We start from the raw sequence: 15460 nt of genomic DNA, 5'->3' as shown, positions 1-15460 counted from the left end.
CCATGGAAGTATCTGTAGAAAAGGCATGCAACAGAAACAGTGCGTCTTTGAGGCAGAGAGTGGAGAGACTCTGTTACAGATGAATCATTAATTAACCTAACTGCCCTCTTCTGAATGGAATCAAAAAGCCTGAGAGAGGTTTTGGGGGTACGCCCCAGTTGTGGGAACAATATTCCATGGTAGGGAGGATTTGCGATTTATACAGAGCGAACAGCTGTTCGGAACAAAAGTAACGCCTAGAGCGAAAGAGAAAACAAGTTTTTTTAGATGCAGAATAAGCAATATTTGTAATGCGCTTGTGCCAAGAGAGATTAGAAGTCAGGGTATTCCCCAAAAGAGATATATCATTTTGACTAGAAATCGGAGTGTCACCAAAGATAAGCATGGGAGAATAAGAATCCTTTTTGCGAGATATAAGACAAGACTGAGTTTTAGAAAGATTGAAATCAACTAAGTTGTCTTTGTCCCACTGGAGATCGGCATTTAAGGAATTGGTAGCGGATATTCGAGAAGTTGGCACTGATTGAGCAGGACAAGGTTTCTCAAAATGTAAAGTGGAATGCTATGTGCTATCATCGGCAAAACTATGGATAGCATTTCCAGTCAATGAAAGAAGGTCATTAATATACAAGAGGAAAACAGTGGGAGAAAAACTGAACCTTGGGGTACACCAGCATTAGTGGAGAAGTTAGAAGACAGAGATCCATCTACCATCACCCTCAGTGAGCGTTCAGAGAGAAAACTGGATCCCCAACTACAAAAATCAGTTGGAAAACCATAGGATAGAAGCTTATTTAGAAGATTATTGGATTTCTGATAATGAACTCTCACTAAATCTAGATACAAAAAATTAGTAATGACCTATGTTTACTATCACAGACGTCCTCACATTACCAACTAGTGGCACGCAAGTCTGATCTGGTCTCTAATGCCAAAATGCTTTGGGGTATCGCTACTTATTTTGGGTTCCCAACCATCATAATGAAGGAAAACTAGGTTTGGAGAATACAAAAATTAACCATCTGCTCTCTGAAATTCATCGCTAACTTCGCTAAATGATTTTAAGAAATACAAATTTGAATTTGAACAAAACAACTTACCCCTTTGGAAAATAGGCGTTTTGCGAACGAACTTAGACTCGCACCCTTCGAGCTTTAGAAACATCTTTCAAATGTTTTACGCGTTTGAATTCTCACCATCTTTCCCTGTGCTATAAAGAACTTTCCCCTACGTTTCGCTTTGTGTACAGCAACAACGACAATTGGACAGGTCATTATACGATAATGAAAGCCATGTTTGTTTTCCTTAAACGAGGTGCCTCAGAAAATGATGTACGAAGGGATTATGAGTGCGTTCACTTTTTTAAAGTAGTTTAGTGAAACTTTTGTCCTCAGGATTTGTGATTAGATACTACATTTTGAATATCAATGAGGTAACCAGTAGGATTGAAAAATAATTGTTAAAAATACATAATGCATTAATATGGTAATTATGAAAAGGTTCATTCTTTTCCTACTTTTTATTTTCCTGCCAATTATTAATCAATTACTTATAAATTACTCTCCTACTAATTAATTATTTATTATTATTTAGTTCTTTTATTAATAATAATGTAATTTATAGCACGAAGAAACTCAGATATTCATGTTAACGACCAACTGTCCTCATCTCTAATAGAGAACAGTGTTAATAGAATTCTCAACCTTGTCGATCTTAATTTCACTGGGCCACCAAAATCGTGCTTAAATGAGAGCCTCAACGGGATGTTATAAAAACTTTCCTTCGTGAGTTTAAATATTTTTTAGTTGATATTAGCTGCAATTTTTAAAATCCATAAAATGAAAAATTTATGCAGTGGACCTAAAAAAAAAAAAACCTCCTAATGTTCATACCACTCCATTGGCATAAAGCAACCACAGAATGCCACTTTGAACTTAGCCACACACGCTGCTTCTACCACTTGGGAGGCAACGTATTCTAGTATTTGACAACCCGCTGCCATAGGTGAACCTCGTGAGATCCAATCTACAATTATTCCCTGAGATTTTATATCTGTTTCCCCTGATTCTTGTCTCTCCCACAAGGGAGAACAGACCTTTCTCGTTCATTTTACTTAACCACCCCCAGACTTAATGTGCAATCGATCCGAGTCTTTTTGAAGCAACATGGACAAGCTTGAATTCATAACTACTCTCCACGCTTTCAAATCATCGGTTAACTTTGACAACTTCCCTTGGATCCGCTCGTCAATATCATTTATGAAAATTAGAAACAGTAGTGGACCCAACACCGATCATTCAGGGAATGTACTTGTTACACCATAAAATTGAGTCTCCTGTCTTTTATCCAGCTAGAGATCCAGTGTGGAACTTACCAGTAATCTCAATTTGTTCTAATTTCAAATAAAAAAAACCTTACATGAGGGAAGGCATCAAAACTTTATAGTCTACGTATACACTGAGTGATCACTGAATTATGACCACCTACCTACTACTTCGTCGGTCCTCCTCCTTTTGCCCTCAGTACAGCAGCTATCCGATGTGGCATTGATGCAACAAGATGTCAGAAGTGTTCGGGAGATATGGTCAACCAAGCTATGTGTAATGCGGTCAGCAATGCAGGTATCAAGATGATTGGTGTATCCAGAGGCCTGATATGCCTTTCCATAGTGTCCCACAAGTGCTCTATGGGATTAATATCGGTGGAGTTCGGAGGCCAATCGATATGCTGGAAGTCGGAATTGTGTTTCTCAAACCTTTTCTGCACAACAAGTGCCCGATGGTTCGGCGCATTGTCATCTTGGAAGACACCATCGCCATTCGGGAAAAAGTGTAACATAGCGGGGTGTACACAGTCAGCAGGCAGTTGATAGCAGAGACCACTGATACGTTGTTCCACATGCACTAGGGGTTCAAGTTCCTGCCAGTAAAACATGCGCCACACCGCACAATAACCACCTCCACCGACCTGCACTTTTGATACCATGCATGATGGATCAAGAGCCTCGTGTTGTTGACGCCAAATCCGTACACGACCATCCACGGTGTGGAGTAAATAACGTGACTCATCCGACCAGCACACCTTCTTCCAGTCTTCTAACGTCCAACTTGCATGCTCTTTGTACCAGGTGCAAGAGCATGCAAGTTGGACGCTCTTTGCACCAGGTGAGTCTTTTACGCCGATTAACCTTGGTTAGGAGAGGATACCGTAGCGGTCATTTGCTGGTATAGCCCATACGTGCGAGCGTGCGGCGCATGGTTATGCCAGATATTGTTCCGGGTTGGCCCACATTGTATTGGGTGTAGTCAACTCTTCAACAGTGCTGCATCTGTTCGCCTGTACGAGTCGTCGGACCCGGCGCTCACCTCTAACATCAACATTTCGTTGACCATTTCAGTTTTGCCGTCGGGTCGTTGTTTGACCATTTTGACGCCAGTCCTGGTACACTTCAACTACGGCGGATCTCAAACGCCCCACCAGTTCAGCCGTTTGGGAAATCGAGCCGCCAGCTCGTCGAGCACCCACAATCTGTCCTTTATCAAAAGTCCGATAAATCCTTCCTTTTAGAAATCACGCTCAGAATTTTACTACCTACTAAACCACTGACACCTTATCTATGCCACGTAGGTCGACTAACTACGCACTCTCGTACCTCACCCGGTCAACGGGCCGTATTCAGTTTTCATAAGGGTGGTCATAATTCAGTGATCATTCAGTGTATAATATCAAGATTGTTCCTTGTATCCAACTGTTCAATGTTTTCATCATAGTGGTTTACCAGATTCATTAAATATAACCTCTCCTTAAGGAACCCAACTGTGGTCTATTCAAGAGAATTCATCATCTATTAAAGATAATTCATTGAAGAGAACTCGTCATACTTGAATGTGGAAGACACAAGAAGTTTATTGGATTTATCCAGTGGTATTAAAGGACGCTGCAGGACAGATTACCGAACCCCTATACAGTATATTACAATACGTGCATCTCGCCCTCCGATGAAAAACAGATTTCTCTGGCTTCTTCCGTTAGTTATATGTGTTTGATTCTGTCCCTGCCATCTGCAATTTACCCGAGGTTAAAATGAACCCAGAATATTCATAAAGATATGCAAGAATGTCTTCATTTGGTCTTTCCTCTAATGAGGAACTAATAAGACCGGAAAGGCAGTATAAGGAATAGCAACAGGTTATCGTAATTTGCAGCAACAGTCAGCAATTGAAAAGCTTTGGTTTCCCTGATTTAGCGGATCTTAGTCTCTTGGCTTTACTCAAATATATTGAAATAAGTAATCCAATGAGCTGCTGGCAGGTTGCAAAAAATAATTTGGACGTAGTGTGGTACCACTTCTGGGGCACTACTGAAACCGTTAAAGTAATTGTAGAAAGATGTACAGACACCGGACAATTTTTCAATAAATAATGTGTAGCCCCACCTTTACTATGAATCACTTCATGAATTCCCGTTGGTAGGGATTCAACTAGACCCCTTAAATACTTTATATCAATATATAGCCATTCTGTAAACAATTTACCCTGTAATTCATTCGGGTTTCTCGAATGTTTCTGTTCTGTTTTCACTTTCCGCCCCCAAGATAGTCACATACATTCTTCAAATCTGTGAAGTGGACAGTTGTCCTGGAATAAATTATTATAAAAATCAAGAGTGTCCCATAAATGTTCAGCAAAAAACACAACCTGTTCATCCAGAATCTTTGCACAGGCAGCCTGATTAATTGGCATTTCAAGTGTGTGTGTGCGTGGGGGGGGGAACCCACTTCAAAACATCCACAAAGTAGCACTGACCCACAACAACTCGTACGACACCCAGCTTACAGTCTAGATGAAATGCTTCATTGCTTCTCCTCTGAACTCGGCATCATTAGAATATAATCAGAGCAAAATTTCTTGTAGAATAAGATTATATATTTCTTTATGGAAATGCTAGCTACTAATAAAAGTGACTGATGAGTGCAACCCCCCCAGTATTTTGGAATTTACTACGAGCTTTAAGCTATCCTTCCACCTATCGAAAAAAAAAGGAAAAAGAAAACAGGCTTTGTACTCTACAATTACTTTGACATTCTTCAGAGTGTCCCCACCCCTAAATATTTTATTGAGTCGACACTTATGCATGGAATGCGATGTCTTAGAATAAATACTGTCTTTGTAGGTTACAAATAAGGAAACAAAAACTGTACTAATGGAAATAATTGAGAGTGAAACCTCAATGAGTGAATGAAGTGGGATTTCAAAACTAGATAATTGCTACTTCTGCTTCCCCGTCTTTTATTTTACCTCCAAAAACATCTCTACCCCTGTCCTCCTTCCTTCCTTTTGTTGCCAATATTTCCCTCTTGGAAGAACACGTCAAAGAACGAAGTCTTTTTTTCTATTTTATAACTGAAGAAAAGGCAAATATCTGATGCAGATTATGTCTTGCTTCTGTACACACACCAGGATAATAAGGGCTCGAAATTAAGATCATAGAATTGGTTCCACAGCGTAAGTTGAATAACGACTACTGATAGCTTCTGGGACAACATTTGAGAATGTAGAAAACAGCAGTAATGAAAAAAAGTGTTATTGTCCCTGCAGAAATACGAATGGAGGAAGTAAAAGTGGAGGAAGCTGGAAAAAAAAAAAGGTGGCATTTTGTAGGCCACAAATATCTGTCCAAATTAAATTGGCGATGCAATTTGATATTTCTCCCAGCTTCAAATAAATATTTATAAGCAGAAATAATTATTTATTACATTAATAACAATATATTTTCCGCGGGAAAACATTTATTAAAATTTTGTATTAATGCAAAGAAAATACACTCTTTGGCCAAAAAAAATTTAGCCCTTTATTCAAATCTGTCAGAGATACTTTTTGGATTTGACTACATGTCTGAGAAATTCTAGCTCGAGATCTGACCATTCTTCCATCAGGATATTCGTCAGTTGCTGTATTGTGGTCGGTAGAACTGCGAAGCGAAACTGCCCTTTCCAACATGTCCCAGACATTCTCAAATCGATCAAATCTGGAGAATTAGGCAGCCAAGATAGATAACAGAAATTCTGGGAATGTTCTCCGTACCAAAGAAATGCAATTCTGACAAAGAAAAAAGAAACACTGTGTGGTGAAATTAGTCCTTTACCACAGAAAGATATTCACTGGAGGTAGACTACAATCTTTAAGGATTAAATGTCACATACACTGGTGTGCAAAACTTAAGGACCAGTCAGGTCCTTAAGTTTCGTTATTCCTGTAGCTTCTCACCACGCACCTGTAACTTCTCATAGAAGTGGCCTGGATATGGGAAAAGCATACCAAAGGAACCTCGTAAGGTACAGAAATGATGAAGGAAACAACACCGACACAACAACGGAAACAAAACGGTACAGAGGGACTTTATTCAAAAATGGCAACATAGCACTGATACAAATGATACAATGGCTGCCATGATACAAATGCATAACTGCCAAAGATGTAATAAAGGGAAAAGGTGGTCCTCAGTAGGAGATATGGAACCCCTAATGTCGATGCAGGCTTTGCACCACCTGTCCGTACTTAGAACAATTCTGTTGATAAGTTCTTGCGGTAACATCGTCCATTCCTCTGTCAGCGCAATCTTCAGCTGGTGAACATTTTCTGGTGGATGTGGATGTACCTACCGCTAGGCGTCTCCCCAGAGCGTCCCATATGTGTTCGATGGGATTTAGATCGGTAGAACGGGCAGGCCAATTCATACGAACAATGTCCTCACTTTCCAAAAGCATATCATAGCTGCAGTGCGATGGGGTGTGGCGTTATCATCCATAAACACGAACTCGGGGCCAATGGCACCTCGGAACAGACGAACATGGGGAAGGGTTACCTTAATACAGTAGCGTGCACCAGTTACAATGCCGCCTTCCATATCTGTAGTTGTGTACGTCCATTCAAGATAACGCCTCCCCAGACGAGACCACCTCGATCGCCATAACGATCCCTTTCAGTGTTTTGCGGGATGATACCGTGTGCCAACCTCTCGCCAGATTGGTGACGTCCAGAATCGCTGCTGAGACTGAATCTACTCTCATCAGTAAAGAGAACCTTAAGTAAAGATTTTGTGGTTGTAACCTTTAGGAATACTGTTGGGCTTTAAGTTTTGTACACCAGTGTAATAAACATTGCATATAGGTATTTTTTTTATTCGTTGTCTGTACCACTCTATGAAACCAATCGAACGTGTGTAACAATCGTGCTCACCATTCGGTAATTTGCACATAAATGCTGAACTGCTGCTTTTATCTGTTTATGTGAGCCCTCTAATCACAATTCAAATTTTTGCATGTGCACGAGCTTTCTACTGAACGGCCACAGTAATGCAAATCGCCACACGCGATTGATTTTGTGGTTGTAACCTTTAGACATAGTGTTGGTCTTTTAAGTTCGTACACCTATTATTTTATTTTTTTATTTCTATTGTCTCCAGCGAACAGGGAAGATTTTGAAATCTTCAGTATTTTAGTGGAATTTACCGGTTAAAGATTGAGAAAACAGAAGATACTTTTTGACCCTGGATTTGAATTTTTGTAGGTGGCAATTTTCGGGAAATACGTGCGCAGGAACTTTGCTCCTGATAACAGAAGTAGAAGGGATGAACGAGAATGAGAAAGAGTTGTTTCTGTAAATTTTGAATTGGACAGTGAAAATGGTGCTAACTGTTTGCATCACGTGTTCGGCCTGGTTTGGAAGAGACTGGGGAATTACAGACATCAATACAGAAGAAGTATCTATACAAAAGGCATGCAGCAAAATCTTTGTATGCCAGAGAGCAGAGAGAGAAAAATTGTGCCAGATGTGTTGAGTGTTTTATCTCGATTTCTTTCATTTGGATGTAGTGAAAGAACTTGAGAGAGATTCTGGGGTATCATCCCAGATGTGGGAAGAGTACTCCATGGTAGGATGGATTTGAGATTTGTAGAGAGTGAGTAGTTGTTTAGAAGAAAAAGTAACGCCAATGGCGAAAAAGAAAACACAGTTTTCCTGATGCATAGCAAGCAATATTTGTGATTGCTTATGCCAAGAGAGATTAGAAAAAGCAGAGTTACCCCTAATAGAGATATGTGATTTTGTCTTGAGATCTGTGAGTCATCGAAGATAAGCACTGGACCAGCAGACTCTGTCTGGTGAGAAAATTAAATTTAAGAAAAAATAAGTTAACTAGGTTTTTTCCGTCCAATTGGCGAATTACCTTGAGTTCGGCACATAGGGAATTGGTGGTGATTTTCGAGAAGAATCTGTGTAGGTCAAGATGGTGGAATGCAATGTGTTATCATTAGCAAAAGTATGGTTAGCATTTTTAGTCAACGGAAGAAGGTCATTAAAATACAGAGATAAAGAGTGGGAGAAAGAACCCAACCTTGGGGAACACCAGGAGTAGCGCAGAAGTTAGAAGACAGATAGCCATCCATCATCACCTTCAGCGAACTGTCAGAACGAAAATTGGATACCCAGTTGCCGAAACAAGTCAGCAATCCATAAGATGGAAACTTATATAGAAGACCCTTATGCTAAACACGATCAAAAGCCTTTGAAATGTCAAGAGCAACTGCTTGAGTTTCTGTAAACTTTCCCGTGGAGTGCATCCGAAGACGCGTAACATAAGCCAAGATAATTACTACTTTTTTGAATAATTCTCGTATTATTTGAAACCGTGTTTTAATTTTTTTTCTTTGACCAATACGTTGTATAGTTTGCTTCTCAAAATGTATCTCTTTTTGGCAATGCGAAAACACTTTGAGAAATTAAGAATCAAAAGAAAAAAAATTTTGAAACTCGAATTAAAAGGATTAAAAAATTACGAAATTGAATTTTCACTTTTGCTCTCGGCGTTACTTTTTACGCTGTACAAATCTCAAATCCGCCCTACCATGGAATATTTTCCCACACATCGCTGGAGATGCTTCTCAACCTTTCAGACTTCTAGACTTCAATAAGAAGAAGACAATCAGGTTAATTAATGATCCATATCTTGCAAAATCTCGCCACTTTCTGTCTCATAGACGTTCTGTTTCTGCTACATGCCTTTTCTATAGATACTTCCGTGGTCACTATTCTTCTGAACTGATGTCCGTAACTCTCTCTCTCTCTCTCTCTCTCTCTCTCTCTCTCTCTTTTCCAAACCAGTCCGAACACGCGCCGCAACCAATCAACACCCATATACTGTCCAACGTCAAACCCACAGAAGTTTCTGTAATTTTTTTCATTTCTTTATTTCAATTGCAGCCACATTGGATTTATTGTCGTCTTAAGCTGTTTCGCAATCAGTGGTCCATGGACCGGTGCCAGTCTGTGGTCCGTAAATGAGGACAATTTAAAACTATTGAATTGCAGGTTCGAAAAAGGTGGGAAACGCTGTCTAAAATGTCATTATGGCTTCATTTTTACACCGGTGTCACTGGAACTTTTCTCACTCGAACAATTTGTCGAATAATGGAAGAAGAATCCTTTTAGCAAGCTTTTTTTGTCTATTCATCTGAAAAATGTTTCCTTCTATTTTGAAGTAAACTTCATGAATTCTACCACAGATAAAAACACTTTTTAAAAGCGTCATACTCGCTAAAACAAATAAAAACTGGTTTCCCATAGCAAAGACTTTCATTTCAAAGAAGTATTGATGTGTCATGTTTGTGATGTCAAGGCGTCCAGCTGTCGAAGAATACAAAAATCACAGATATCAACACATTGGTCCCTCATAGAGTTAGTTCACCTTGATGCTAATTCAGATTACCCCCGAATGCCAGAATTAAAATATAAATTATTTGTCCGACTGTACTCTCCATGACGTAGAAGAGACACTTTGAAAGTAAAATATTTTTATTGGCGAAAATCCAAAAATTTTTTGAAGTTGCTAGAAAAGTATATACGCTGCGATGTTGATGTTGTTGTTTTGTTTTAGGAGCATCAGCTGTCATTAGGTGCAAATAATGACAGCTCCTCTGCACCCGGTAAAGATGAATCAGATAATTTTCCCCTCTTCAGCCTAAGACACCACGTAAGACTCCCCATTCTTCATATAAGAAGAAATGGAATAAGAGTAAAAAGAAAGTTACTCAGTGGAAAGCTATTCTAGCTGTCCTGATGCTGGCTCTCCTGGTAACAACCGTATTGCTTCCAAGGATCTCCTCCCCCCCCCCTCCTGCTTCTCCTATTGCGGCATCTGTTTTGTACCTCACATTTACTTCTGGCCTCAGTTCTTCCTCCAGACCGGACATTCCTTCCGATTCTGGGAATGCAGAGAATAAGAATCTTGAGGATGCTCCACCTTCCCTCCCCCCCCCCGTCACCAGATCATCTCTAAGCAGCATAAAGAGCTGATATCTTTTATTAATTGCGTTGCAAACGGATTCACAGAAACTGCAGGGAACTACATCCATGACTTGTGATCAAACCTGGAGATAATTGCCACGGAGCTGCTAATCAACAACGAGAAGCAACGCGCCGTCAACGATCAGTTACTATCCAGAGCGATTATTCTCGAAAAAATCTTAGACACTTTAACTACAAACCCAACTACATCTTCATATATTCCAGATCCCACCCTATCATTTTTATCCCCTGGTATTTACTGCCATGAAGGGAATTTGTCACTCACCATTGCAACACTTTATTTAGTATAGTAGAACAAATAAAGATTATTTATTTGCAGACGCTCTGAGGAAGGGCATCTCTCCACCTTCTTCTGGTACAACAAACCTTCCACAGCCTCGGCCTCAAACAGCCTTCAACTTGGCCCCAAACCTCAACCATCACAGAATGTCCTTCTTCTGAGAGCCAATGATACCAGTGAACTGAAAACTAGCCGTGAGGTAAAGGAGTTTGTATCCAAAACTCAAAAGCGACTTCAAGATGATTAAAGTAAAATCTCTCAGAGTGATAAGAAATCGCAGAATCATCTTGGAAACTGCGTCCAAGCAAGATCTCAATAGTACCTCTTCCTCTGCGTCCCACTCAGCTGTTGGATTCGCCACTTCGGCTCCAAAAAGATCAGATCCTGCAATTCTATTCTATGGTGTTCCCAAAGACTACACAAATGAGTAATTCTTAGAGGACCTTTACTTTAACAACCTCGTTGATTTAGGATTCTCGTACGAGGAAGTAAAGGCGAGCACTACGTTCCGGTTCAACACCAAGTCAATCTCATCATCGACTAATCACATGGGTGTCAGCTTTGCACCAAAGATCTATAAATAAGTGCTACGGGCACACCACACAACATTGCACTCACAGCTTTCCAACCTGTGGGCACGTCATTGCAGAGTGCCCACACAAAGAGGAGCAACTTGTCTGCACTAACTGTAAGAGGCGCAAGAGGGCTTGTCAGCACTCAGTGAGATACGACCTGCCCTGAATACCAATGTACCGTGGAAATGATACTGCTCGGAACTGCTGACGAAGAGTCGTTTTCTTTTTTTTTTTTTTTCTTTCTTTTGTTAACCAGCACCAGTCCTTTATTTTCTTATTTATTTATTTATTAATTTTATTTTATTTATTATTATTTTAATTTTTTTTATTTGTCCTAACCCAAACAAACCCTGCATTTCAGGTGAATCAGAATGAAACAGCTTCTGATGGATTTCACTCTCATTCTTCCTCCTGCACTCCAAAAACCTTAAATTTAAAGTTCTTCAAATCAATGGACATAGGCCGCGAATAGTCGCGGATGAGGTTCGGCTGGATCTCCATTCAGGAGCCTTACATCTCGGAGGATCAGTTTGGGCATATCTCCAAGATTATGCGCTATTCCGTTTATGCTCAAGTGGTGCAACCCGTGCCACAAGACCCTAAAACATACATCATAATTTTAAACAGAAATTTAGATGTTGTTGTTGTCCATAGTCTCTGCAAAACTGGTGACTTGTGTGCAAATCACCTTCTCATCTCTCTCCTTCTATCTTCTGTCAATCTACTATCCCCCCTTCTGCAACTTCAACGACTTATTAAACTACTTGGAGTCTGCACGTGTAGCACAGTGATATCGTCACCGTGCTCCCCACACCGGGTGGAAAGGCCCGGGTTCGAATCGCGTCGATGACGCGAGGAACTTTAATGGGTTTTTCACTCCGTGGCTGAGTTAGTAGGTCTCAGGCGTAGATAGCAAGGTTTTTTACTCCAGAAACTGGGGTTTTTCGTCCAGCAAATAGACAAATCGAATATAGAACACACGCAATTAACAGACATAAGACACGCAGCACGACAGATAATTATTCGGATGGCCTAAATATAATAGTTTAAACTTCTTGGAGTTCGCGCTTAACTTCCTCGTCTCTAGGAATGTCCTCATTACCACGGACGTCAATGCAATGTCCCATTTCTAGTTCAGCGCTGTTTCTAACGCCCGAGGTCTTCTTCTTGAGGACTTTGAGTCATAATCTTGCAGTCCATAATCAATCGGGCCAACTCTCCACCTATTGCAGTTCAACGGGTGAATCGATCATTGACGTTACCATCACCACCAAGTGACTTAAATGCACCTATCAGCGACTGGGTTACAATCCCAGATTGGACACTCGGCGATCACTGAGCCATTGCACTTCCATATTTCTGTCGGTGCACCTACCAACTGCAACTCGCCTAGAACACCAGACTTTGTCCGGTTCTTCGCAAAAACCGTTGACTGCGACTCTTTTGATGCCTCCATCGCTAAACCTTGCTATCTACACCTGAGACCGACTAACTCAGCCACGGAGTGAAAAAGGTCCATTAAAGTTCCTCGCGTCATCGACGGAATTCGAACCCGGACCTTTTCCGCCCGGTGTGGGGAGGACGGTGACAATACCACTGCGCTACACGAGCAGACGGTGCTCCTTGACTATGGAAACTTCCTTTCTGGTAACTGGACATGGCTCTCTCAACCAAAAACTTTATCAGTTTGGCTTGCATCACACCGGTCTCTGCGATGCGGGAATGCAGAAGATTAGAGTCACTTGCTCTTTGAATGTGCAATCTAAGACAATCTTGGGTTGAAGCTCCGAACTGACATTCCAGATCTCTCTCCAGGGCGGGAGGAGGTGCTTCTGCAGAATAAGAACCGTCTTTCAGCTCTTCAGAATTTTTCTCCGAGGTGTTTGCTCCCAGAAAGTGAATCAACGCCGAAGTAGCGAACCAAGATAGTCCACCAAACACACCTGTGTGAGCGGGGAAACAGTTTGCCTCTCTGCTATCCTAGATGACAAAACATGTAATTTCAGAGGACACTCAGAGATTTCTGTGTAGTACTCGGCTGCTCATGAATTAAAAGCATCACTGCATCAAAATTAGTTATATTTTCTTGTATGGTTCGTGTAAGCAAGAATGGTCATTGAAATGATCCTAAAGGTCACTAGTTCGACTTCTGAATTATCCTGGATACAAGAGTACTTATTGAAGACTACTTTATTATTATTATTATTATTATTATAACAACAAGACATAACAACAACAGGGTGGTTGTTGTTATGTCTAGTGTTACTGTTGGTCGAGGAACTCTCTGACTGACCTACAGGTGTTGAAGATTGCGACTTTCTGGAGTTCCTTGTAGGTGTTCGCTGGGAGACGTATTGCTGCTAGGCTATTATGTAGGGTCTTTGGCCCCATACCTCTGGTTGACACGATGATCGGGATAGTCGTTACTTGCATCTCTTTGATCTCCTGCCTTAGGTTCGTGTACTTCCTGACTGATTTTTTTCCCATGGGTTTTCTGCAGGTTTCCAGTGTTGGGTACCGCTATGTCAATCAGGTAGGTAGCCTTTTTCTTCTTGTCCACAAGGGATATGTCCGGTCTGTTGTGCGGGATTGTCCTATCCATTATTATGGCGCGGTCCCAGTACAGCTTATCGGTTGGGGTCTCTAGTACTGCCTAGGGGTCGTACTTATAATATGGTACACTTTCCTAGATCAACTGGTATTTCCTTGCTAGCTTCTGATGTATTATCCTGGCTACCTGGTCGTGTCTATGAGTGTACTCAGTCTGGGTGATCACCGTGCATCCCGCGGTGATGTGTTGGATCGTTCTAAGGCCAGGTGGCATCGTCGACATGTGCCATCAAACACTCCGGGCTCCTTTGCGATGTATTTTCTATAGTTATTGGTCTTGGATGGCGAGCACGAATCCTTCAGTCTCTGGAAGAGCGTCCCGCTCGTGAGCTATGCATTGGAAGTAATTTTATCTATGTGATCTTGATGGAAATCATTGCAGTGTCTGCCATGGAGTGTCTTTTCTGCCCATCTTTCTAGCTTCGTTTCTTGTGCCGTCTGGGTGGGAGGGGGTTCCTCGCTTAGGTTGAGTGGGGTATACCACTTATGTATCTTCCTTATGGCCTGGTGGAGTGGTGCTGTGTTGTTTTCGAAGTAATCGTTCAAGTTAACTATCGCTATCTTCTGTTGCTCAATGAGGTCTATCAGGCCCCTTCCTCCTTCTTCCCGGCCTTGTCAGTCTCTGCACGGCAGATTTCGGGTGGTGTTGGCGGCTCTTGGTCATCATAGTCCTTGTCTTTCTTATGATATCCTCCAGCTCGGTATTAGTCCAATCTATGACCCCTAAGGAGTATGTTAGCACTAGGACTGCATACGTGTTTATGGCTTTAACTGTGTTTCCTCCGTTCAGCTTTGATTTCAGCAGGCGTCTGAGTCTCTGATGGTAATTTTCGGTCAGGCAGGCCTTAACTGCTGAGCCTGCATCATCCCCAAGTATTTGTAGGCCTCTCCCTTTGTCCTGGCTTCGATCTCTTTACCAGTCTTCATCAGAAGACTGGTAAAGAGATCGAATATCGAATAAAGAGATCGATAGTTCCGGTTGACTGATTTTCCCTGGTACAATCTGTGGGTCTTGCATTTGTCTACACCAAATTCCATCCTAATATCATTGCTGAATTCTTCGGTGATGTGGAGTGGTTGCTGGAGGTACTTCTCGGTTAATTATTATTATTAACCAACACTACTTTTTTTTTGCCAACCAGTCTTTTTCTTCTTTTTTCTTTCTTTTGTTAATCAGCTCTAGTCCTTTTTTATTTATTTATTGATTGATTTTATTTTATTTATTATTATAATTTTTTTTATTTGTCCTAACTAGTACAAATGTTTTTTTTTTCTAATCAACTCTACTGGCTTTTATTTATTTATTTATTATTTATTTTTTATTTTGCTATATTTTATTGGGTTGGTTTTTTAATTTTTTTATCTCTCTGTTTTCTTTCCTCTCCTCTTTTTTTTTTTATCTCTTTTCTTTCTCCTCTGGAATGGGCCCCCATTGAATCCTAGCCCACCTTTTGGCAACGCTAAGTGGGTCAGAGTCTCTCTTGAGATAGTACGTGTTCTTGCTGGACTGACCCACCTTCTCGTGGTGTGGACGAGTACCGAAAATCATCTGACCAGGTGACAGGTGCTTCTGGGTAGCCAAGAGGCCAGAACACACACACACACAGATCTACACCAACATATTCTGGCCC

This window comes from Mastigoproctus giganteus, chromosome 8, assembly GCF_048544385.1.
Source record: "Mastigoproctus giganteus isolate SK-2022 chromosome 8, ASM4854438v1, whole genome shotgun sequence".
In the NCBI taxonomy this organism is placed as follows: domain Eukaryota; kingdom Metazoa; phylum Arthropoda; class Arachnida; order Uropygi; family Thelyphonidae; genus Mastigoproctus; species Mastigoproctus giganteus.
This window is presented reverse-complemented; position numbering follows the sequence as displayed.